Source organism: Cebus imitator, unplaced genomic scaffold (genome assembly GCF_001604975.1).
Source record: "Cebus imitator isolate Cc_AM_T3 unplaced genomic scaffold, Cebus_imitator-1.0 Scaffold28, whole genome shotgun sequence".
In the NCBI taxonomy this organism is placed as follows: Eukaryota; Metazoa; Chordata; class Mammalia; order Primates; family Cebidae; genus Cebus; species Cebus imitator.
Window position 1 is genome coordinate 10,395,895 of NW_016107343.1, and position 23,648 is coordinate 10,419,542.

Genomic DNA, 23,648 nt, shown 5'->3' on the forward strand with positions numbered 1-23,648 from the left:
GCCCAGGCTGGAGTACAGTAGCACAATCTGAGTTCATTGCAACCTCCACCACCTGTGTTCAAACAATTCTACTGCCTCAGCCTCCCGAGTAGCTGGGATTACAGGCATGCACCACCACACACAACTAATTTTTGTATTTTTAGTAGAGACAGGGTTTCATCATGTTGGTCAGGCTGGTCTTGAGCTCCTGACCTCAGATGATCCACCCTCCTCAGCCTCCCAAAGTGCTGGGGATTGCAGGCGTGAGCCACTACCCCCAGCCTACTTCTGATCTTGATGTTAACAGTTTGAGATGCAATTTGTAGAAGAAGTGTGTTTCTGACAGGTAAGAGAACACTTCACCTAGGGTAAACAGTAAACTGTCCTCGACAGTGATGTGCTATGTGAACGAACAGGGGGAAGCCTATGTTTTCTCAGAACTCCTGAAGACATCCTGCTCCACATTAAACCAGAGTCAGCATGTTTCATCACAAAAAGAACATTAGTGCCTTGGGATATATTTTCTGTTTCATATTAAAAATTCCCAGCCCCCAGCATTCTGACCCTGTCAAGCCCATGGGCTGCTACTAATTTGCAGGGTTGTGTGATTCTGCTCCATCTGCTTTGAATTTCTCAGCTTCTTTGTCCGAGATGTTAACAAATCTAGTCATTTCTTGGGAGAATTTAAAGACGTTATTGATTGATTTTGGATTACGAAGAAACAGAAAGACAGTGGGAAATGTTCTAATTGGATCTTTTTATTGTGCACTATAGCCTGAATCCCCCAGGGTAATTAACATGAAATGCAAAAAGTTTAATGCTCCAGTCTAAAAGGCAGTGGGAGAAATTACATAGCATGGAAATAATAAAATGAACTCTTATTAATGAGAACGAGGCTCCTGTAGTGGCAAGTTCTGCTGGTCACCCAATGGGGATGGGAGACTTTCAAGCTTCTTTTTGGGTCATACTCACAGTTTCCAACATCTGTATACTTTTCTTTTTTCTTTTGCTTTTGAGACAGAATTTCCATCTTGTTGCTCAGCCTGGAGTGCAGTGACATGATCTCGGCTCACAGCCACCTCTGCCTCCCGGGTTCAAGTGTTTCTCCTGCCTCATCCTCCCAAGTAGCTGGGATTACAGGCATGCGCCACCATATCGAGCTAATTTCGTATTTTTAGTAGAGATGGGGTTTCTCCATGTGGTCAGGCTGGTCTTGAACTCCTGACTTCAGGTGATCCATGCGCCTCAGCCTCCCAAAGTGCTGGGATTACAGGCATGAGCCACCACGCCCGGCCACATCTGTGTACTTTTCAAAATTAGCTTGTTCTTCCTTCTGACACTCATCTCAAGGCTCCATGGTGACACAGAGGTCTGCTGAAGGTCACAGGGTCCTCACTTGCCTTGGCATACAGTCCTATAGCATCACTTGCTAGCCCACTGCTGCTTGGAGGAACTAAGGGTATTCAGGGATAGAGCTGAAAATAGGATTAATTCTTTCCTTTTTACTCTCCCCTCAAGATGTCCTTGCTTTGGTCTGAAAACCTCTTCTGACAACTTTTGCCCAAAGCAAACCATCTGTCTTTTCTGAACTCTGAGGGAATATATTAGCATCTTCCCTTCTGACCCCTTGTGCTGCCACGTTTGTTTGTTTCCAAAACACGGTGCCTTGCTCTGTCACCCAGGCTGGCATGTAGAGGCATGATTGATCATGCTCACTGCAGCCTCAAACTCCTGGGCTCACGAGATCCTCCTGCCTCAGCCTCCCAAAATGCTGGGATTGGTTCACCCCATGGTGCCGAACCACCATGCCCAGCTATAATACCATGTTTCAAACTTCACTCTCAGTGAAGACGACTGTTTTCTTGAGGACAGATGTGTTCTTTACTTCTCTGTGTCTCCCTTAGTCCTAACATGTGGCTTGTAAGTAATGCAGCATATGCTCAACCAAGAGGGATGGTCAGCAAACAGCCCATGAGGAAAAGTAGCATTTGTTCCTAGGAAAACCAAATTATCTGCTTTAGTAATGAATCCAAGTCCACCATAGTTACATGCAAGGAAATATTTCATCCAGAATACAGTAGTATTCATCAGAATACTAATGACATCAGCTTGGAGAAAGAAGAGTCTAAAATAAAGATCTTTTTTCGTTGTTGTTTGGTTTGGTTTGGTTTGGTTTGTTTTTTTTCTTGAGATGGAGTCTTGCTCTGTTGCCAGGCCGGAGTGCAGTGGCGCAGTCTCGGCTCACTACAACCTCCACCTCCTGGGTTCAAGAATTCTTCCGCCTCAGCCTCCCAAGTAGCTGGGACCACAGGCGCGTGCCACCACACCCGGCTAATTTTTGTATTTTTAGTAGAGACGGGGTTTCACCCTGGCCAGGATGGTCTCGATCTCTTGACCTCGTGATCCGCCCGCCTCGGCCTCCCAAAGTGTTGGGATTACAGGTGTGAGCCACGTAAAATAAAGATCTTTTTAAAGTACTTAAAGGAGGGCAGAGAATATCATCACATAAAGTATGATATAGGCTCCTACCCCTACAAAGCATGGAGATCCCTTGCCTTCATCGTTCAAGGTCAGCTTGGAGATTCCAGAAAACACTAGGTTGCAAGAAGCGTGTTTGAGGTTTTAGGGAACAGATAAAACAGTAGGAAAAAGTAGGCAACAGTAGGAAAAAAATCACCAGATTTCTTTTTTTTTTTTTTTTTTGAGACTGAGTTTTGATCTTGTTGCCCAGGCAGGAGTGCAGTGGTGCAATCTCAGCTCACTGCAACCTCTGCCTCCCGGGTTCAAGTCATTCTCCTGCCTCAGCCTTCTGAGTAGCCAGGATTATAGGCGCACACCACCACGCCTGGCGAATTTTTATATTTTTAGTAGAGACAGGGTTTCACCATATTAGCTAGGCCGGTGATCCACCCGCCTCGGCCTCCCAGTGTGCTGGGATTACAGGTGCGAGCCACCATACCCAGCTAGATTTTTAACTCAGGAAAAATGCATATTCTCCTCACTCATCTTTGAATTATATTAATACCATTAAATGAAGGAGTGGAATTGCTGTAAAACTTACTACTAATCCTGATTTTGGATTTACTCATCATTTGTTTTCTCATGTATTCACTCATTCTATGAACAAATCGCACACTCCCTGAAGATCAGTGCTATATCTGGTTCCTTTTTGAAATGCCCTCTTTCCTCTATCCCCCAAGCCATGCCCACAGCAGATACTTAATAGATGTTTACTGAACCGGGTTGGGTGCAGACATGCCACATACTTCTTTGAAATATTTTTTTCTCTCCACCCCCATTTTCAAAATAAATAGAGTCAAATGATGCTTATTCCCTTGGAAATATATGGGGGGAAATGCCTGCAAGTCATAGATTAGGTTTAGAAACTCGGGCAGTTTATTGATTTCAGAAAGAAGTTTACATCATGTCTGAAACAGAAACTTTTAGACATTGTGAATAAGTGGTGTTGTCTGAGACTCAAGGGTTAAACACAAAGTTCTTGGCATAAATATAATGTATTGTTTTATTGTACTTATAAGCCCCTTGTTTTTTGAAGACAAGCATCTCACATCCCATGACACAGGAAATGACTGAGATTCTAAAAGAAAGAGAACATGGTGCCCTCATGTTGGTGTAGCAGTTAGTGGAAAGATGCATTTTTGTAGGGTAGAAGAGAGATGACCGTTTCTCTCGGGTAGAGGAGAGACTAGTGACGGCATAAGCTCGGGAACATATACTCTAGAGACCTGGAATTCCTGGAACGTGACCTGCAGGCATTGGGGGGGTTGTCTTTCCGTATCTTGGTGGACAAGATCTCTTGGCTTGGGGGACACTGTCTCCAACGTGCTATTAGTCAAGTCCTCAGAAATGACTCACTTGGACTCGGAAACCAACCTAACACACTCGATGTGCCTGCGGCTGTGAGGCTTTTGTAGACCAAAGCAAAGTTTTGCCAAAGGCAGCAAGTGCTTTGCAAGCTGAGTGGGGAACTTACAGGAACCAAAGCTGGGTGACCTTTTATTTATGGGCTGAGTCCTTGGCTTGAAGCCCGCCGGTTGAACAGTCTAACTTGGTGTCATATGGAGCCTCTGAATCACAACCCCTAGGGTCTTCCTCTGAGAAGGTGGCTGGAAGAAGTTCACATTTCTCAGCATTGAAAACACACTCTGGTCTTTATCTTTGTTGAAGATGGCCTTGCAAAAGGCTGCACGGATCAGCCGTGGGTAGGAGGGTGGTTTCCAGGGACACCTGAGTATGAGGGACCAAAGGGCTTCAGTTGCAGAAGATAAGAGGATTCCTTGAGTGTCGGGTTGGTGGCCTATTAGAGAGGCCACTTTCCCCAGAGAGGTTACAGATGGCTGTCTCCAGAAACAATTTTTTTTTTTTTTTTTTTGGACACTGAATCTCACTCTGTCACCCAGGCTAGAGTGCAGGGGCACGATCTTGGCTCACTGCAACCTCTGCCTCCCAGGTCAAGCAATTATCCTGCCTCAGCCTCCCGAGTAGCTGACACTACAGGCACGCACCCCCATGCCTGGGTAATTTTTGTATTTTTAGTAGAGACAGGGTTTTACCATGTTGGCCAGGCTGGTCTCAAACTCCTGACCTCAAGTGAGCCACCTGCTTCGGCTTCCCAAAGTGCTGGGATTACAGGTGCAAACCACTGTGCCCGGCCAACAATTTTTTTAAATAGAAAACTCTATTATGGGGTTTCTTTAAGGGCCACACTTCCTCAAAGTGATATTGGGTGAAAATAGACAACTGTCTTATGTTTTCCTTATTTGGGGGATTAAAAGAAAAGAAGGTCACCCAGATAAAAAGACCTATGGTTAAAGTAGAAGTCTAGTTACTGTAACTATGGGAGGGAGCAGGCACTAACCTGGTCAAAATAATACGTTTGGGCCTTGGCTCTGCACAGAGAGAAACTATCCCCTTGGATACAGTTTGCCCTCCGAGCTGCCAGTGGACTCATGAGTCCCAGAGGGAAGTGGCTTTGAGGTTGCAGCTAAATCTAAAATCCCAGCTGGGCGCGGTGGCTCATGCCTGTAATCCCAGCACTTTGGGAGGCTGAGGCGGGTGATCATTTGAGGTCAGGAGTTCAAGAACCGTCTGACCAACATTGTGAAAACCACCTTTACTAAAAATACAAAAATTAGCCAGGCATGCTGGCATGTGCCTGTAATCCCAGCTACTCGGGGGGGCTGAGGCAGGAGAACTGTTTGAACTGGGAGGTGGAGGTTGCAGTGAGCCAAGATCCTGCCACTGCCCTCCAGCCTGGGCGATAGAGCGAGACTCTGTCTCAAAAAATAAAAATAAATTTGGTGTCTCCCTCCTCCCTTGGGCTATCCTCTCCCTCCCTCCCTCCTTCCCTCCCAAGTGTTCAAAAAATAATAAATAAATAAATTTAAAAATCTAAAATCCCTTCATTCCTGACAGTCAGTCCAAGAGCCCCCCACCCATTGCCGGAGGGCCAGCCTTCCCTTTACACGCCATGACCGTGTCTCACAGAAATTGTTGAAGCAAGGCCTGCCCTCTAGCCCTAATGAAGGAGGACTATTTCCCCAGGAGCTACGGTCACAACTGTGCTTGTGGCTCCTGGGCTTCCTCATGAGGGACCTTAAATCTCACCAACTCATGGGGGCATCCCTGCCATCTACCCCCTCGCATAGTTAATAGGGTGGCTGGGAAGCTTTGAGAGTAGGAACAAAATGGCTGCCAGTGGATTCTTGCTGACCCCCCACCTTGTTCGGCTTTCTCACAGGACTTCATTCACCACTTGCTCTGACTAGCTCAATCCTCAGGGGCTAATGCCCTTCTTTGGTGAGGAAAACCGTTGACTAGGCTTGAATCCTGTGATCACAGGTGTGGCACTTACTCCGCAAGTCACATGGAGTTCCTGGGACACACGTGGCTGCCCAAGTTCATCTTCCAGGCCACCTCATGCCCATTCTTAAGGGGTCAAAATGTTCATCATGAAGGGAGAAGACAAAAACATTCCTTCTTTATTTGCCAAAGCTCTACTTTTTTTTTTTTTTTTTGAGACGGAGTTTCACTCTTGTTGCCCAGACTGGAGTGCAGTGGCATGATCTCAGCTCACTACAACCTTCGCTTTTTGGGTTCAAGCGATTCTCCTGCCTCAGCCTCCCAAGTAGCTGGGATTGCAGGCATGTACCACAGAACTCTAATTCTTAATGCCACCCCTGGATTCAGATCTAGGGCTTGGGACTTTGGAAAGTGTGGTTTATTTGGAAGAATCCCTCTCCTTTGCTATACACTTTTGCTGGCTTCTATAATCTGAGCTCTGACAGGTACTCAGAGGTCTTGTTTGCACATCTGGCCATCTGTGGGGAAGTTCCTCCCATAAAGGTCTGGAGAAATGGTTTTGTTGCTAACAACTTGTGTTGTTAAGCTAGAGAGTGTACATTCTGCATTTTACTCCAGTACCCTGGATACGAGATTCGTTTAGGGAGTTGCTGATTTTCTGAGTGTGTCTGGAATGGCTCAAGGGTAGCCTTTAGAATGATGAGTTTGAGGGCCGGGCGCGGTGGCTGAGGCCTATAATCTTAACACTTTGGGAGAGGCTGAGGTGGGCGATCACCTGAGGTCAGGACTTCAAGAGCAGCCTGGCCAACATGGTGAAACCCCATCTTTTAAAAATAAATAAATAAATAATAAAAAAAGAATGATGAATTTGAGGCTTGCTGATCTCCTGATGTTGGAATCTAACAAGGTGTGGACTTGAAGGCTTTCAGAGGAACTACGTAGATGGATAGTGGTAGAAATCCTTGGCTAGGAGTACCAAGAAGTCACATATATGTATGCAATCACATACTAAAAAGGGAATGTAAGATGGAGAATTTCAGCTGCACATTTCTGTAGATTATCATGTTTGTATGGCAGAAGATTGCACCATTCTAGGTAAAAGAAAATCATCTCTAAATCTATCTGGTTTAATGGGCTATATTCTTCAGTCCTGACTTTGGACCTGAATTCTGTCAACATTGTCATTAGTCCACAGTGAAATGAGTCAAGTAAAAAAGAATGCTGGCAGAAGATTGCTAGATGATCTTCCTTAGAAGGAAGTTCCTTTTATTCTTAGATGGCACCCTTTCTACTTTTTTTTGTTGTTAAAACATCCCTACTTCTATGAACTGCTGGTGGTAATAAATCCTGGGGATTTCAGATAAAGATTTTTGCGGAGAAAATTAAACATTAAATCCACGTGATCCACCCCCACCTACCACATAGACCTATGCTTCTCTTTTTCTTTCTTTTTTTTTTTTTGAGATGGAGTCTCGCACTGTCACCCAGGCTGGAGTGCAGTGATGTGACCTCGGCTTACTGCAATCTCCACCTCCTGGGTTCCAGCAATTCTCCTGCTTCAGCCTCCCGAGTAGCTGGGACTACAGGCATGCGACACCACGCCCAGCTAATTTTTTGTATTTTTAGTAGAGATGTGGTTTCACCATCTTGGCCAGGATGGTCTCGATCTCCTCATGATCTGCCCTCCTCAGCCTCCCAAAGTGCTGGGATTATAGGAGTCAGAGACCCCTGTTTTTCAAAGAACAATGATCCATAAACTTAGAAGGCTTCACTTTCCCATCCCCAGCTCCACCTTCATATCTATGCTATAAAAGAGGCTGCAACAAGAAGGGAATACCAATATCTATTCCAGAGGAAGAATTTGGTAAGGTTGAGCTTTCGGGAGTAATGGTTTGGGGGAGAGATTTCATCACTTACAAATGAGCCACTGTTGGCTGGGTGTGATGACTCACATCTGTAATCCCAGCACTTTGGGAGGCCAAGGCAGGCGGATCACCTCAGGTCGGGAGTTTGAGACCAGCCTGACCAACATGGAGAAACCCTGTCTCTACTAAAAATACAAAATTAGCTGGGCATAGTGTTGCTTGCCTATAATCCCAGCTACTCTGGAGGCTGAGGCAGGAGAATCACTTGAACCTGGGAGGCAGAGGTTCCAGTGAGCCGAGATCGTGCCACTGCACTCCAGCCAGGGCAGCAAAAGCAAAACTCCATCTCAAAAAACAAACAAACAAACAAAAAAAACAAGTGAGCCACTGTAGAAGCCAGTCAAATGTATTGCGTGGTAAGCGAGCTTTGACTTCACTAAAGAAGGGGATGGGGAACATGTGTGGGTGTCGGAGTGATTAGAGATTCAGTGTGTTTGTGTCCTGCTGCTTTGATTCTCTTATTAAAGAGAATGAAAATAAACCCAGCGGCTGCTGGTTAACTCTTTCTGGGTGTAGGCCTACAATCAGCAGAAATGTTTCAAGTTATCAAGCACTCCTGACATCCTAGGTGGAATTACCTAGTCTAAAGCAAGGGAGGAATTTGGGTCCCCACCTTAGCCTCTTCTCTTAGAGATCTGGAAGAGATTATCACACAGTCTCAGAAACTAGAGCTCTAAACTGTTGTCGGTTTATGTGTTCGTTCATTTGTTAGTTCATTCATTTGCTTAGATCAAAAGAGCATTCTTGAGGCCAGGCGCTGTAACTCACGCCTGTAATCTCAGCACTTTGGGAGGCGGAGGCAGGCAGATCACTTGAGGCCAGGTGTTTGAGACTGCCTGGCCAACATGGTGAAACCTCGTCTCTACTGAAATTACAAAAATTAGCCAGGCATGGTGGCAGGCACCTGTAATCCTAGCTACTTGGGAGGCTGAGGGAGGAGAATCACTTGAACCCAGGAGGTGGAGGCTGCAGTGAACCGAGGTCATGCCACTGCACTCCAGCCTGGGCAAAAGAGCAAGACTCCACCTCAAAAAAAAAAAAGTATTTTCAGACATAGATTTAAGATAATCATAATAAACAACATGGCCTAGCTTCCAGGTTCCCACAACAGAAGAAAGAGAGGGCTAACAGAAGTAAAGTTAGAAGACAGAGGTAAATGCAATTTAGGAAAGGCATTTAGGAGGAGGAGGACGAGCACGTCCCAGGGGGTGCTAGTGGCGGGAGAGATGGTGGGACCACCATTGTGCACGCTTATTACATGCCAGGCATCGTGCTGTCCTTGGTACACGTTATCTCTGTATCATCACAACCACTCTGTGAGGCAGATCCAGTCTCATCCCATTTTTTGAAGAGAAGTCTCAGGAACACTAAGGGCCAGACATGATGTCCCCCACCTGAAAAGTGGCAGAGCCAGAAGTCAAACCTTCATCTATCTGGTTGTGGTATCCTCAACCTCTGCCTCCAGAAGCATGTGATCTTGTTAAATGGTAGCTAAGCCATGCGAGGTGGCGCGTGCCTGTAGTCCCATCTACTTAGGAGGCTGAGGTGGGAGGATCGCTTGAGCCCATGAGTTGTGGGCTGTAGTGCGCTATGCCGATCGGGTGTCCGCACTAAGTTCGGCATCGATATGGTGACCTCCAGGAGCAGGGGACCACCAGGTTGCCTGAGGAGGGGTGAACCGCCCCAGGTCAGAAACGGAGCAGGTCAAAACTCCCGTGCTGATCAGTAGTGGGATTTGTGCCTGTGAATAGCCACTGCACTCAGCCTGGGCAACATAGCGAGACCCCGTCTCAAAAAAAAAAGAGAGAAAAAAAAGAATGGTAGCTAATGCCAATGTAGCCAAAAATGGGAAATAAAGGCACCAAAGTAGAAGTGGTATTGGGTGTGGAAACTGCCCCAAAAGGGCCTGCTGGGGAGAATTGGGGAGGGGGACGGGGCATGTGGAATTGATAGGCAATGGGAAAGCCCATGCTGCATAGCACTTCCCTAGAGCTTCCCAGGGGTGTAGGCTTTGGCCTGGGGGCGGTGGCAGGGGGACAGGGGCTGAGATGGTAGAGGAGTCATGGGAACATCAAGGCGCACAGCGTGGATTTTCAGGAACAAATCATGATTTTCAAATCATATCTTTTCATTGACAGGCCATAGACAAAACATTGGTCTTGATTCTTGTTTCAGAAAATAAGGTCCCAGCAAAGTCATTGGGTTAGGAAGTGTGGGAGCCCTGTTCTCTGAGGACTGTTAGAAGCGAGATTCATGGAAGGAAGTCTGGGCTCTCCTGACTTTGGGCTTCAGTGTCTGGGCAGAATCTCCTCAGTTAATTCCCCCAAAGGGAGCCCTCACCCTTCCTCTTTATACATTCTGGCAAGGGAGCTCCCAATCTTGGACTCCCAGGCTCCCAAAATCTCTGTAGCAGATATTTTTGGGGGTCCCCCACCTCCTGTCCAAACCTCGGAATTTGTAATCATTTTAGTGCTTAGGGAAAGAGAGGATAGGTAATTAGATCCTATTCAAAATGCATTTCCTTCCTTCCATTTTTCCTTGCCTCACTCTCCAGCCAGGTGGGACCCATCACAAGTCATCAAAAACGAGACATTGTTTTGTCCAAGGGAGGCTCACAAGACTCAGGCAGAGTGAAGCTGAGCGCAGGGCAGGAGGTGATAAGCAGGCCTGAATGGAGCCGAGGAAGGCTGGGCACTGGCAGCCTTTATGTGCCTTTCGAGGACACGTGCCAGGAGTGCGTATGCCTCTAAGTCTTTTGAGCATGCCCCCGGGCACTTCAGTCTGCCGTTGGCCTCATTACCACCTCTTGCTGTGTAACTGGCACAGGCATATATGGAAAAAGAATTCGGGTTTCCTGATAGAACCAATCTCCTGTGTTGAAGTTTGCAAATCACCTGCTCTCCTTGGGCCTTCATTTTTCTATCTCTGAAATGGGAATACTAATCCTGCCTTCGATGTCCCATTGACCACATACACCCCTCACAAAGATACTGTGAGGACGAGCGAGTAATAGCAAACAATCTTAAGGCTAAAAACCCCAGGGTTCATTTTTTTCTCTCCTTTTACCTCCAGCCAAGTTCTCTACCCAATAATACCCATACCAAACAAAGGAATGCGCTGGGCATAAAGACCACCTAGAAAGGAGAGCCCACAGCTTTCCCTTGGTTTGAAGCCAAGTTGGAAGTTGTCATGCCAGCTGCATTTTTTTTTTTTTTTTTTTTTTTACTGCATTGCTGTTCATCATCAAGTAATTCAGGGCATTGGGGGTGGGGGAACTTCTCTGAAAATGAGGGAGTGATTTGCAGCATCTGTTATTTCCTTTTTAATTGAATCTGTTCTCAGATACCAGGAGCAAGTGCCAAAGTCAGCAGTAGAATTCAGCTGTGTACATTTTGAACGAGCTGGAAGATAAGTTTATGAGCACTATACGGATGCAGATTGTACAGAAACCAGATGGCCAAATTGTCCTCAAAGTCCTCTGGAGGGTGGTAGCTGACATGAAGCTCCAGGATGAGGAGGTGGGAGGTCTGCTAACTTTACTGAGGAGCTGCTTGGGTGGATACACGCTCGGGGTGGACTTGGATGCTTCCTTGCGGAGGAGGCATGTCACGTGAGAGGGGCTTTTCTCAGCAGCCCCAGTGGACCCAGGGGCTCTCATGCTTCCCAGGGGCCCTGAGTAATAGTTGGGCACAGGCCAGGGTCCCATGGGTACTCGCTCTTTTTCCCTTACATTCTGCATTCTTGTTGAGCACCAGGAGGGCCACAAGGGAAGCTAAAGAATTTCTACCCTAGAAAGTACCCAACAGCCCTGACTAGCTGTGAGGCAAGAGGAGCACTCCTTGGGTTTCACAGGTACCATCATACCCATGGCGTCATAAAAACAAAAGCAAACACCCCGAAGCATACAGAACTCCACTACCAAGTGCACCGTCTTAACAGAAGTCAAGTTTACAGGAGAAGTAGGGATTTTGCTCCTGGATGAATGAGCATTAGTGGTACAGGGTTGTACATTTCTGAGCTGAGCCTCAGCAAGCTGAATGGACGTTGATCTTTCTTCTCTGTTTTTTTTTTTTGTTTTTTTGAGATGCATCTTGCTCTTCACCCAGGTTGGAATGCAGTGGCACAATCTCAGCTCACTGCAACCTTCGCCTCCTGGGTTCAAGCAATTTTTCTGTCTCAGCCTCCTGAGTAGCTGGGATTACAGGCATATGCCATCATGCATGGCTAATTTTTGTACTTTTATTAGAGATGGGGTTTCACCATGTTGGCCAGGGTGGTCTCAAACTCCTGACCTCAGGTGAGCTGCCTGCCTGCGCCTCCCAAAGTGCTAGGATTACATGAGCTACCACACCTGGCCTCATCTTTCTTCTCTGAAAGTCCTACTTTCCGAGCCTTTGTGACCACAACTTGGAGACTGATGTGCCAATTTCTTAGCCTGTGTTTGTCTTTCTTATGCTCGAGACTAGACAAAGTAGCTTGGTATTAGTGTTCCTCATTTTCTTTTTTTTTTTTTTTTTTTTTTTTTTTTTTTTTTCTTTTTTTTTTTTTTTTTTTTTGAGACGGAGTTTCGCTCTTGATACCCAGGCTGGAGTGCAATGGCGCGATCTCGGCTCACCGCAATCTCCGTCTACTGGGTTCAGGCAATTCTCCTGCCTCAGCCTCCTGAGTAGCTGGGATTACAGGCATGCGCCACCATGCCCAGCTAATTTTTTGTATTTTTAGTAGAGACGGGGTTTCACCATGTTGACCAGGATGGTCTCAATCTCTTGACCTCATGATCCACCCGCCTCGGCCTCCCAAAGTGCTGGGATTACAGGCATGAGCCACTGCACCTGGCCCAGTGTTCCTCATTTTCACACAGGGAAATTGAGGCTCATATGGGAGGAAGCTCTCTTTAGGGCACACATGACGTGCACTGTAGATCCCAAGAACAGCTACATGGCAAACAGAGGCCTTGGTTTGGAAAGTAAAAAGCCATGTGATCAGCTGACTCTGTGGCATCAGATGAATGCACATGAAAACACAGATCTCACCCACCTGAGGAAGGTAGGAAGTTACATCTGCTGTGATGATAGATCTGTATGCCAGGCGCGGTGGCTCATGCCTGTAATCCCAGCCCTTTGGGAGGCCGAGAAAGGTGAATCACAAGGTCAGGGGATTGAGACCATCCTGGCCAACATGGTTGGAAACCTCATCTCTGCTAAAAATACAAAAAATTAGCTGGGCGTGGTGGTGTGCACCTGTAGTCCCAGCTACTCAGGAGGCTGAGGCGGGAGAATCGCTTGAACCCAGGAAGTGGAGGTTGCAGTGAGCCGAGGTTGCACCACTGCACTCCAGCCTGGGTGACAGAGTGAGACTCCGTCTCAGAAAAAAAATAAAAAAAGATCTGTAGATGCAGAAGGCCTTGGGAAGGAATATCCTATGGAAATGGAAGATATGTCATAGCTTTAGCCTTTTAAGAGTGTATGTGACTTGTCCAGAAAGATAAGCTTTATGTTAGCAAATATAAAGAAACTGTAGGGATCTTGCATTTTTCTGAGAGCCATGGGCAAATTCTTGGTAAGAGTTTTCTGGTTTTTTTTTTTTTTTTTTTTTAAATCATAGTATTTTATTTTGGAGGCCTTATAGTTTATTTATCTCATCCACTCCCAAATCTGGCCACATGTCACAGTAATCTGAGGAGCTTTAAAAAATATGGATGTTTGGGGTCAGCCCTAAACATTCTGATCCAGTAGGTCTTAGGGAACATGGAATCTGCATTTTTGCTGAACTCCACCAGTAATTCAGATATGCAGCCAGCTTTGTGACCTAATCCAGTCCAGCCTTCTATCAGATGTTTCTGTCCAGGTCAGAAACCACATCTGGCTCACTTAAGCAGGAAACGATGTTAGGTAGCTCACAGAACTGGTCAGGAGCCTGGATAATCAGACTCCGGAAACAGACAGGAGCCAAGGACACTGCTGACACTTGCCACGACCCCTACAATCTTGGTCGCTGTAGGTTCCAAAGTCTTTTTTTTTTTTGAGACAGAGTCTTGCTCTGTTGCCCAGGCTGTAGTGCAATGGCACGATCTCGGCTCACTGTAACCTCTGCCTCCCAGGTTTAAGTGATTCTTCTGCCTCAGCCTCCAAGTAGCTGGGACTACAGGCACTCTACCACGTCTGGCTAATTTTTGTATTTTTAGGAGAGATGGGGTTTCACCATGTTGGCCAAGCTGGTCTCAAACTCCTGACCTCAAGTGATCCGTCCACCTCAGCCTCCCAAAGTGCTGGGATTATAGGTGTGAGCCAACGCACCCCGCCAGCTTCCTAAGTCTTTAATGGGAGAAGTTGATTGGCTTCGTCTAAGTTGTATGCCTGGGCATTATCTGTCAGGAAGCTGAAAGAGAGAACATCTGCCCCATCAGCTTGTTTAGCGGGGCTCCCCTTTCGCTCATATTGGGATTCCCCTAAATAAGAAGAGTGCTTAGATACTGGAGAGCCAAAACAGCAATTGCTGTCTATAGTGTTGCCACAGTCATCAAGACCGTGCTTGAACTCCTCCATTCTTGGGGAGCTCACCACCTTACAGGACCGTCCAATTCTCTAAATCTGCCTTCCTGAAATTGCTACCTATTGGCCTTTGGGGTCAAGCCTTTTCCAAAATCTTATATTTGGGGGACACTGAAGAAGAAAAGCTTCTGAACTTCCTCTTCTGCCTTTACTTTAAAATCTGAAGCCAGTGAGGGGCGGATTTCTTTTTCCAGGAATTTGGCCCAGGTAGAGTGGGGTAAAATGGAGAGAGTGAAGCATTGAACTCAGTCCTGGCTCTGACTCCTGGTTCTGCTGCTTATCAGTCCTGTGACTTTGGACAGATTGCTTCGCAACTTGTGACCCTCAGTTTCCTCATCCGTAAAACTGAAGACACTAACGATGGGGAGTATTAAGCCTGAACACTTAACAAATGTGCTCCCTCCTTCCATCTTTGCACAGAGTGAAACAGTATCAGCTGATGATGGGAAGGCAGGGTAGGGTGGTGGGGAAGAACAGAGGTGCCTGGAAAGCCTGTTTGTGAGCCCAGGACCCACTCATTATGTGCATAACCTTGCACAAAATATTTACCTTCTCCTTTGCTCATCTGTAAAGTGAGTGCGATGGTAGTACCTACATCATAGAGTTGTTCTGAAGACTAAATGAAATAGATGTTAAATGCTTACACAGTGCCTGGCATTTAAATAACACTTAAGAAATGTCATGTCTTATTATTGATTGGCAGTTGAGGTGGGACTGCATGGTCTGGACAGACTTTGCATCGCTGCCATCAAGGGGAAGTTGCCTCCTTCAGAACAGTCATAGCACTGCTGTCAGTGCCTGTTAAGAATGAGGCAATGTACATGCTGTAGCAGGGACCATCCAGAAAGCCTCTGAATCAATAGAACCTCCGTGGCTGCTGTAGCTTAGGCATCGCTATCATCCTTCAGGGCCATTTACCCAATCTATCACCAGAAAGACAGCAGAAACTGCTGGAGAAACATGGATCCGAAAGTCCGTAGTAATGACGGCCCCTCTCCTCCTCTTTCTACTCTCTCCACCCATCTGTTCCCCTACTTCCTGCAAAGCACACACAGACACACACCCCTTTTTCTCCCTCAAAACAGGGGATAATTAAAAAACCAAAATCCAAACATCCAGCAGAAGTTTATGCTTGAGTCTCAGAACACAACATATGGCTTCCCAGCCATTGCCAGGTTCTGTAAACCCAAAGAGAGAGGTCTCCAGCCTCCACCGTGGCCCCCCTGGCTTTGTGACTATTTGCTGACAGAGGCAGCATCCTTCCCCCACGGACTAGAGGGTCATGGTGTTCAACCCCTTGAATTGTATAAAAATCACATTTTCCTCTCTTTTGAAAATGCTCCAGAAACAGAGGAGATTCAAATGCTTTCTCTCCTTCTTGTCCTTGTTTCGGCCCTCTCTTTCCAGTATTACATTAGAGGCAGCGGGGACTGTGGAGAGAGGTCGGGGAGATAGAATTTCCTGATCATGATGCAGTGTCCCTCTCTGGGGGCAGAAAAACTGCATGGTAGTAGCAGCAAGCTGGGGCTGGTGAGAACCCCGAGAGGAAGGGCGATGTCGGCGGCAGAGCAGAGCCCTGAGACAGGGTCTCACTCCGTCCCCCAGGCTGGAGTGCAGTGGCTCAGTCATGGCTCACTGCAGCCCCAACCTCCTGAGCTCAGGTGGTCCTTCTCCCTCAGCCTCCCAGGTTGCTGGGACTACAGGCATGTAGCATAATGCCCAGCTAATGTTTTTTATTTTTAGTAGAGACGGTGTTTCGCCATGTTGCCCAGACTGGGTTATTTTTCATTACTATTGCCCAAATCCCATGGAGGAATGTTGTCAGATTAGAGTAGAAAGAGTATTCTACCTTATCCCTCCCTCCACAAAACACACACATGCGCCACGAGTAGCTTTTCCTCTCTGCCACTGTCGTATCCCTTGCATGGCCTCTTGCGTGGGGAGTCGCTGTCGACCTGCAGGCTTGGGACTGCGGGATGTCCTTTCACCTGCGGAGGCAAGTTTGCCTGTGGGAGCCCTTGCTCAGAGCTTTCAGTCTGCACTGCTCTGTAAGGAGGTTTGGGTGACAGACATGTCCTCTCTCTACCTGAGGGCAGGTAATGCAACCACAGTATCACTCAGTTCTGTCAAATTCTTGTCTCCGGAGTCCAGTTTAGTTTTCTGAATCTTGAACATCACACCAGGCTAAAGAGGGGAGCCCCAGAAAAGTTTGCTGGAAGGAAGAGAGAGACAGAAGCCTTGCGTTTCCTCCTGGTGGAAGCTGTTGACCACGGCCCCACTAGCCTCATAATTTGGAGATCGTAGATGGAATCATGGTGATTATAGCCTCATCTCCCCTTCTCCCATCTCGTCCAAGTATTCACACAGATTGATGCCTTAATTTCCCATAGCACAGCTGAGGCCAAGGTGTAACAAACTGAACAAGACTTTACTAGCAGCTCAGGATCAGGACTACGCTTAGGACCAGCCCATTCTCAGAGGGTTCCCTCAAAGCTACCACTGTGTGACAGAGACCTCTCTCCTCCAGTTCCCAGAAAAGTCCTCAAGTTTTGCCAGACTCCCAGGAGTACTAGCATAAGAAAGCAAGGCCCAGAGACATGGAGAGTCTCTCTTCTTCTCCCACCTAGGACCTTCCTTCCAAATGCTCACTGCCTGTCCTCAGAACTGCCACTTCCTGGACTGACTGATAGCGGAAGGGCCAGGTTCCCTCTCTGCCTCTGGGGAAGAAATCCTATCCTGCAGTCCCAGGAGATAATCACATCAGAATATAGCAGACCTGCAGTAGTGTGAGAGATTTCCTGGCAGTGAGAAGGGGTAGGGAGGAGGATGTCCTTGCCACACCCAGGCTGCCTGGATCGTGTGGCCTCCACCACATGCATTAGGTGTGGCTGTGGCCACAGATCAATAGAGGGAGAAGCACTGCACACAGCACAGATACTTGTAAATGTCAATTGCCCTCAGTGGCTATAATTAGTCTCTCTGGTACCCCGTGTTCAGCAAAGGGAGGAAACAGTCCCTTAGAGAGTATATATTTTCCACCGCTCTACCCCGTGATATCACCACAGGTGCCTTCAGGCTGACCCCAAGTTTCTCTTGTTCTCCAGGAACTGCTGTTAACTGTTGGTGGCAGTTTTGCAACTCTGAGAAGTCACAGGGGCCTGGTCAACCACCAGCAAATGACTTCCTGTTCCCTTCCCCTACTGTTCCCAAACCCCCATGACACTAAGCCAGCCCTTGCCTGGTGAGAATGAATTCAACTGTACGTGGATTTCTCACCCAAGTTTCTTTTCTTTCTTTCTTTTTTTGTTTTTTTTGAGACAAAGTCTCACTCTGTTACCGAGACTGGAGTGCAGTGACACGATCTCAGCTCACTGCAAAACCTTCGCCTCCTGGGTTCAAGCGATTCTCCTGCCTCAGCCTCCCAAGTAGCTTGCAAGTCACTAAGACAGTGCATGGCATTGTGCACTAATGTTTTAGTATGTTTTAGACTCCCAAGTGGGCGTGCACTACCACGTCCAGCTAATTTTTGCATTTTTAGTAGACATGAGGTTTCACCATGCTGGCCAAGCAGGTCTCGAAGTCCTATCCTCAAATGATCCTCCCGCCTCAGCCTCCCAAATTACTGGGATTACAGGTGTGAGCCACCACGCCTAGCCTCACCCAAGTTTTAAACACATCCAAGAAAGTGGATGCCTACCTACCTAGTCTAATGTATACGATTCCGATGGAGCATTTCTTGTTCTAAAACTACCTAACATAGAGCCCTAGAGCCTCAGATTCCTTGCCAGTCACTAAGACAGTGCATGGTATTGTGTACTAATGTTTTACTATTGGGCAGACTTGTGAAAGGATTTGGAGTCTCCAGGTTTGAATCTGCCATCTCAAGCAGTGTGACCGTGGGCAAGTTATTTAACCTTTGAGCATTGGCTTCTTGATCCATCAAATGGGATATGTAGAGGGGGAAATGGGATAGTTAGGATTGTGCGAGGATTAAGTATGATGACATATGTAAGAGAAAACACTGCACCCAGCAGGCCCTCAGTAGTAGTGCTTTTTATATTAATAGTATGGAATAAAGAAGGTCTTTTTGATTGGAGCCCCAGAAAAGGGGTATTAGAGGGTCAGAAATGAAAAGCTAACCTATGGTGCATGTGTGTGTTTTGTGGAGGGAGGAATAAAGTAGAATCATCCTCTTTCTACTCCAATCTGACACAATTCCTCCATGTGACTTGGGCAATAGAAATAAAAAATAACCCAGCCTGGGCAACATGGAGAAACACCATCTCTACTAAAAATACGAAAAAGCTGGGCGTTGTGCCACATGCCTGTAGTTCCATCAACCTGGGAGGCTGAGGCAGGAGGACCACCTGAGCTCAGGAGGTTGGGGATACAGTGAGCCATGATTGATCCACTGCACTCCAGCCTGGGCGACAGAGTGAGACCCTCTCTCAAAATAAATAAATAAATAACACTTATTGAGCATTACCATGTGCTAGCTGCTGTTCTACCGATCTAAGAATGATTATCTTAGATTGGTGATGGGTATTCTTACAACTACCTGTTTTACAGATGGATTAACACAGTGAAGTTAAAAGTAATTTGCCTAAGACCATACAGCTAATAATTGGGAGTGCCTGGAAGTCAATTCCCTTCTCTGAGCTTCAATTTCCTCATCAGGTGATTGGTTTGGATACCCATGGTTGTCCACCAGTGCTCGAAATTTTACTTCTGTGCTAAATTTGCCCAAGAAATCTGGGAGTTATGTTAGTGATTTTTTTTTTTTTTTCAAAGACGGGGTTTCACCATGTTGGTCAGGCTGGTCTTGAACTCCCGACCTCGGGTGATCTGCCCGCCTCAGCCTCCCAGAGTGCTGGGATTACAGGCATCAGCCACCGTGCCCGGTCTCTCTCTTTTTTTTTTTTTTAATTATTTTCTTTTATTTCAGAGAGAATCTTGCTCTGTCACCCAGGCTGGAGCGCAGCGGTGCAATCATGGCTCACTTAACCTCCGCCTCCCAGGTTCAAGTGATTCTTCTGCTTCAGCCTCCTTAGTAGCTGAGAATATAGGCGCCTGCCACCACGCCCAGCTGATTTTTGTATTTTTACTAGAGACAGGGTGTCACCATGTTGGTCAGGCTGGTCTCGAACTCCTGACCTCGGGTGATCCACCTGTCTCAGCCTCCAAAGTGCTGGGATTACAGGCGTGAGCCACCGGGCCCAGCCGTGATGTCTGCAATGGAAAAGAAATGGTTTAGGAAACAACACGGCTTGAAACCCTTTAAAAGTCTTTCTTACAATTTCTCTTGTCGCCTTCTTTCATTACTCTCTCCTTGTCTTTCCCTTTCATCCTCCTTAAGATAAGTCTCTGAGAGGGAAAAACCTGTGTTCACATCATGAGTTCATCAGAACCAGGCCTCTGTGTGTCCCATCACATAGGTCAAGGAGCCTCCCAGCAAAGGTAGTAATAACCAGTCTTAGTGCTTTGAAAGATCATTTCATCTGTTTCTCTTCTTGCAAAACCTAACATGTTTTGCAGGAAGATTCTTTAACATTAACACGTCTCAAGTTGTCTATACTGGCTGTTTCCTCTTCCTGTCCTCCTCTTTTCTTTTCTTTTCTTTTTTTTTTTAAAGATGGGGTTTCTCCATGATGGCCAGGCTGGTCTTGAACTCCTGACCTCAGGTGATCCACCCACCTCGGCCTCCCAAAGTGCTAGGATTGCAGGCGAGAGCCACTGCGCCCAGCTTTTCTCTTAAACTTATTTCAATCAGGCTTTTGTCACGCTGCCCACCAAAGCTGCTGTCATCCAGGTCACTAATGGCTACAGTATTGCCATATACTGTGAGCAACTCCATTCTCCATCAGCAGTGTTGATGCAGGCGATCAGTCCTCTCTCGATGCTTCCTTGAAGACCCTTGGCTTCCAGCCTCTTCTCTCTTGGTCCTTCTACTCCAGAGCCTGCTTCTGCTCGACTCCTTTGCTGGCTTCCTCATCTTCTCACCTATAAATGTTGGAGAACCCTCGGCCGAAAACCATGGGCCTCTTCTCTTTGTCTAAACTCACCTCCATGTAGCTTCCTCCAAACTCCTGGCTTTATGTGCTATCCATATGCTGACAACGCCTGCGTTTACATCCCCTGCCTGGTCCTCTCGCCCATTTCCCAAACTCAGCATCTCCTATGGAATGGGTCCTCCCACAGTCTTGTCATCTCCGAGCAGGATAACTCTTTCTTCCCGATGTTCATTCTAACCCCTTGGAGTCATCCTCAGCGCCTCACTTTTTCCCTCATCCAGTCCATTCGCTGCTTCTCCAGGTCCAAATCCCTGGCATTCTCTCTTGCTTGTATTATTGCAGTTGTCTGACCAAATACCTGATCTCGCTGTCTTGGCTTTTGCTTTCCCATAGTCTCTTCTCATCAGAATAGCTGGAGCTCCTTTCCAAGTGTAAGGCAGATTGAATCACTTGACTGCTCAGAATGCCCCAACGTCCTGTATATGACAAAGTAAAATCTAAAGCCTTCATGTCTCTAGGGTGTTCCCTTACTACCTCTCTGAATCTGTTTCCTAGCACCCTCCTCCTTGCCCATTCAATCGAAGCCACATGGTCTATTCTTTGTTCCTTGAATACCCTACACACGCCACTGCCTCCGGCCTTTGTGCTTGCTCTGCCAGAAAGGCTCTTCACACAGCTATCCACAGGGCTCTCCCTCCCTGACTCATTCATTACCATTACCTTTATCTGATCTTTCCATGCAAAATAGGAATCTCTTCCCACCCTTCCCTGCCTGTTTTTTTCCAAAACACTTATGATAAGGCACATGTATTTATTTATTGTCTGTCCCCTCCCCTAGATTATAAACTGCATGAGATCAAAAATCTTTGTATATTTTTTTCTCTACTATATCTGAGGCTAGAAAAATGTCAGATATGGCCGGGCACAGTGGCTCATGCCTGTAATCCCAGCACTTTGGGAGGCCAAGGCGGGTGGATCACGAGGTCAGAAGTTTGAGACCAGCCTGATCAACATGGTGAAAAACCCTTTCTCTACTACAAATAGAGAAAAAAAAAAGAAAAATGTCTGACACATGGTAGATGTTCACTTTATATTTGTTAGAAGAATGAATGACTCTAGGTTACTTTCTACAACAGTTTCTGAATGACCAGCCAAGCTCTTTATGGGGTTCTGTTCACTTAGAGTAAGCAAATCTTCCACAACACTACAGGGGGTGGGAGTGGAAATGTAGTGGCTGGGAGGACCACTAAATCTTTTTTGCTATAAATTGCTTTCCCATATGATGATATTTACCATACCAGGATTTCAGCTGTAGCTCAAAGCTTACTTAAGGATATTTGTCAGAATGAGCTTGCCTGAGAGTTCAGTAATTCTCAAGATGGTTTCCCTGAAAGAATCCTTGTTCAAAACCATCCCTTTAAAAGTCCTTAATCCAGACTGCCTGTTCTGCAGACATTCTGGGATTCATTATTTAAAGTTATTTCCAGTGATGCGTGGGTGGGAGGTGGGAGCTACATTTGTTACTTGGTGGTTTCCAAAAGCCTTCCAGGATCCTTCCTTTTTACTCTAGTGAGGTTGCTCACTTTTAACCCTTCTTTCCCAAGTCTCCTAACATAACCTCTTAAGCTTAGTAGCTCATCAGCAAATCTGTTAATGCATTTCACTGCCATTGGGTGAAATTTAGAAGCATGTTACTCCGTTCTTTGGGGATGCCTCTTAGGAGAGGGAGGCTTCTTTTTCTTGAGGATTCAAAGAATAACATTCACAAAAGATATTGTTTATTGGATGAACCAGTTGTACGGACTTTTAAATTCTTTGAAGAATGTTCATGTCTGTAGTATAATGCACTAGTCATCATACTTTTGAAGAATAAAGATATCGCATTGTATTTGCCCTCTCCCAGGGCCCTGCAACCTTTTGCATCTGTTATTTTGTTTGAAGCTCACAAAGCTTCCTGTAGTAGACAAGTTGTTTCACATTTTCCAGATGAAGACAGAGGCACAGGGAGGGTAGTGACCAGCTGAAAGCGGCTCTTGGTGGATGGCCCTCAGGGACCTAGAGCTCCGCCCTCATGCTCTCTTGCTTCCTGGTCTTGCAAGACTTTCACTTAAACATTTGCCTCTTTTAATTACTGATAGGTGGCCTGGTTCTCCCGTGTTCTCCAGAAGCCCAAGTATAAGGGCTCCTGGAGCATCACGGCCTCAAACACTTGATGCTTGTCTTTTGTTGCAGGGGTCCATTTCTAACTTGTAACATCTAGTTTCTGGTTCTGCTTCTGCCAGCTACTGAGAGAGATAGGAAATGTCTGTGTGTCTCTGGATATTTTGAGACTGTGCTTTGTCTGAGAAAATGCTCAGTGGCAGACGGAACCATCTAGATATCCAAGGAGAACTGCCCTTCCTGAGTTCCTTGGTCTCTAAGCTCTAATTTGGTAGAGAATCAGGCTTCTTTTCTGAATATCCATAGTGAGGTCACATTCCTTAGAAATTCTTCACTTGCAAGTCTGACAGCTCTAGTTACCCTTTAAGCATAATATTAAGACCTGATATTTCTTTCACCACAGGGCTATAATACTGCCAACCTTTGCACAGAGCTTTAGAAATGTGGTTATGCTTCAGAAGCTCCCGCAAAGTTTCTGAAAATACAGATTCCTGGGCTCCTCCTGGAGATTTTAATTCAGTAGGCTTGAGGATCAGAAATCTGTAATTTAAACAACAACAACAAAAATTTCCTTTGTCAATTCTGACAATTAACCAGGCTTGGAAACCACTGTTTAGATTACAAAGCCCTTTTGTATACAATATTTCATTTCTTCGTCAAAACACATGAGGAAGCCTTTGCAGATGTGACTCAGATATGGTAAAGAACTTATTCTAACTCTCTAAGTGAGTGAATGGTAGAGCCAAGTCTCTAGCCTAAAGCCTTTGTCTCCAAACCTGATTTCATTTCCCCTGTGATCTCCCTTGGAGATGCATTCTCCCATCTGTCCGTTGCCTGGGGGGTGCTGGTTTCTTCTCATACTCTGCTTTGCTCACCAGTGAAAGGCCAGATTCATCTGTTCTTCCCTGGGAGCAGCTCTAAGCAGATGTGGAGAAGGTAGTGAAAAGGCAGGCCCCAGGCAAGTGTCTCAAAGTATCCATCCTTGTCACTTAACTGGGCCCATCAGGCAACAGTGGCAGGCAGGGACATCCAAAGGATGTTTCAGCCCAGTTCCAAGAAAGAGTTCCAAAGAGCACAGGGTAGAAACCACCAGCCGCTGGCTTAGGGAGTTAGTGGTGAACCTTTCCTCTTTCCATGTGCATTGTGTTTTGGAGCTAGATCATCATGAAGAAACCTCAAAAATCCTAAGCCAGGGATTG

At 46.4% G+C, this 23,648-nt stretch overlaps 1 protein-coding gene across 3 annotated transcripts in view; it reads left to right on the forward strand.

The window, feature by feature from the left end:
• Positions 1-23,648, forward strand: part of UBASH3B (ubiquitin associated and SH3 domain containing B) — a 168,318-nt gene that overhangs the window by 46,734 nt on the left and 97,936 nt on the right. The gene's annotated exons all lie outside the window — the stretch shown is intronic.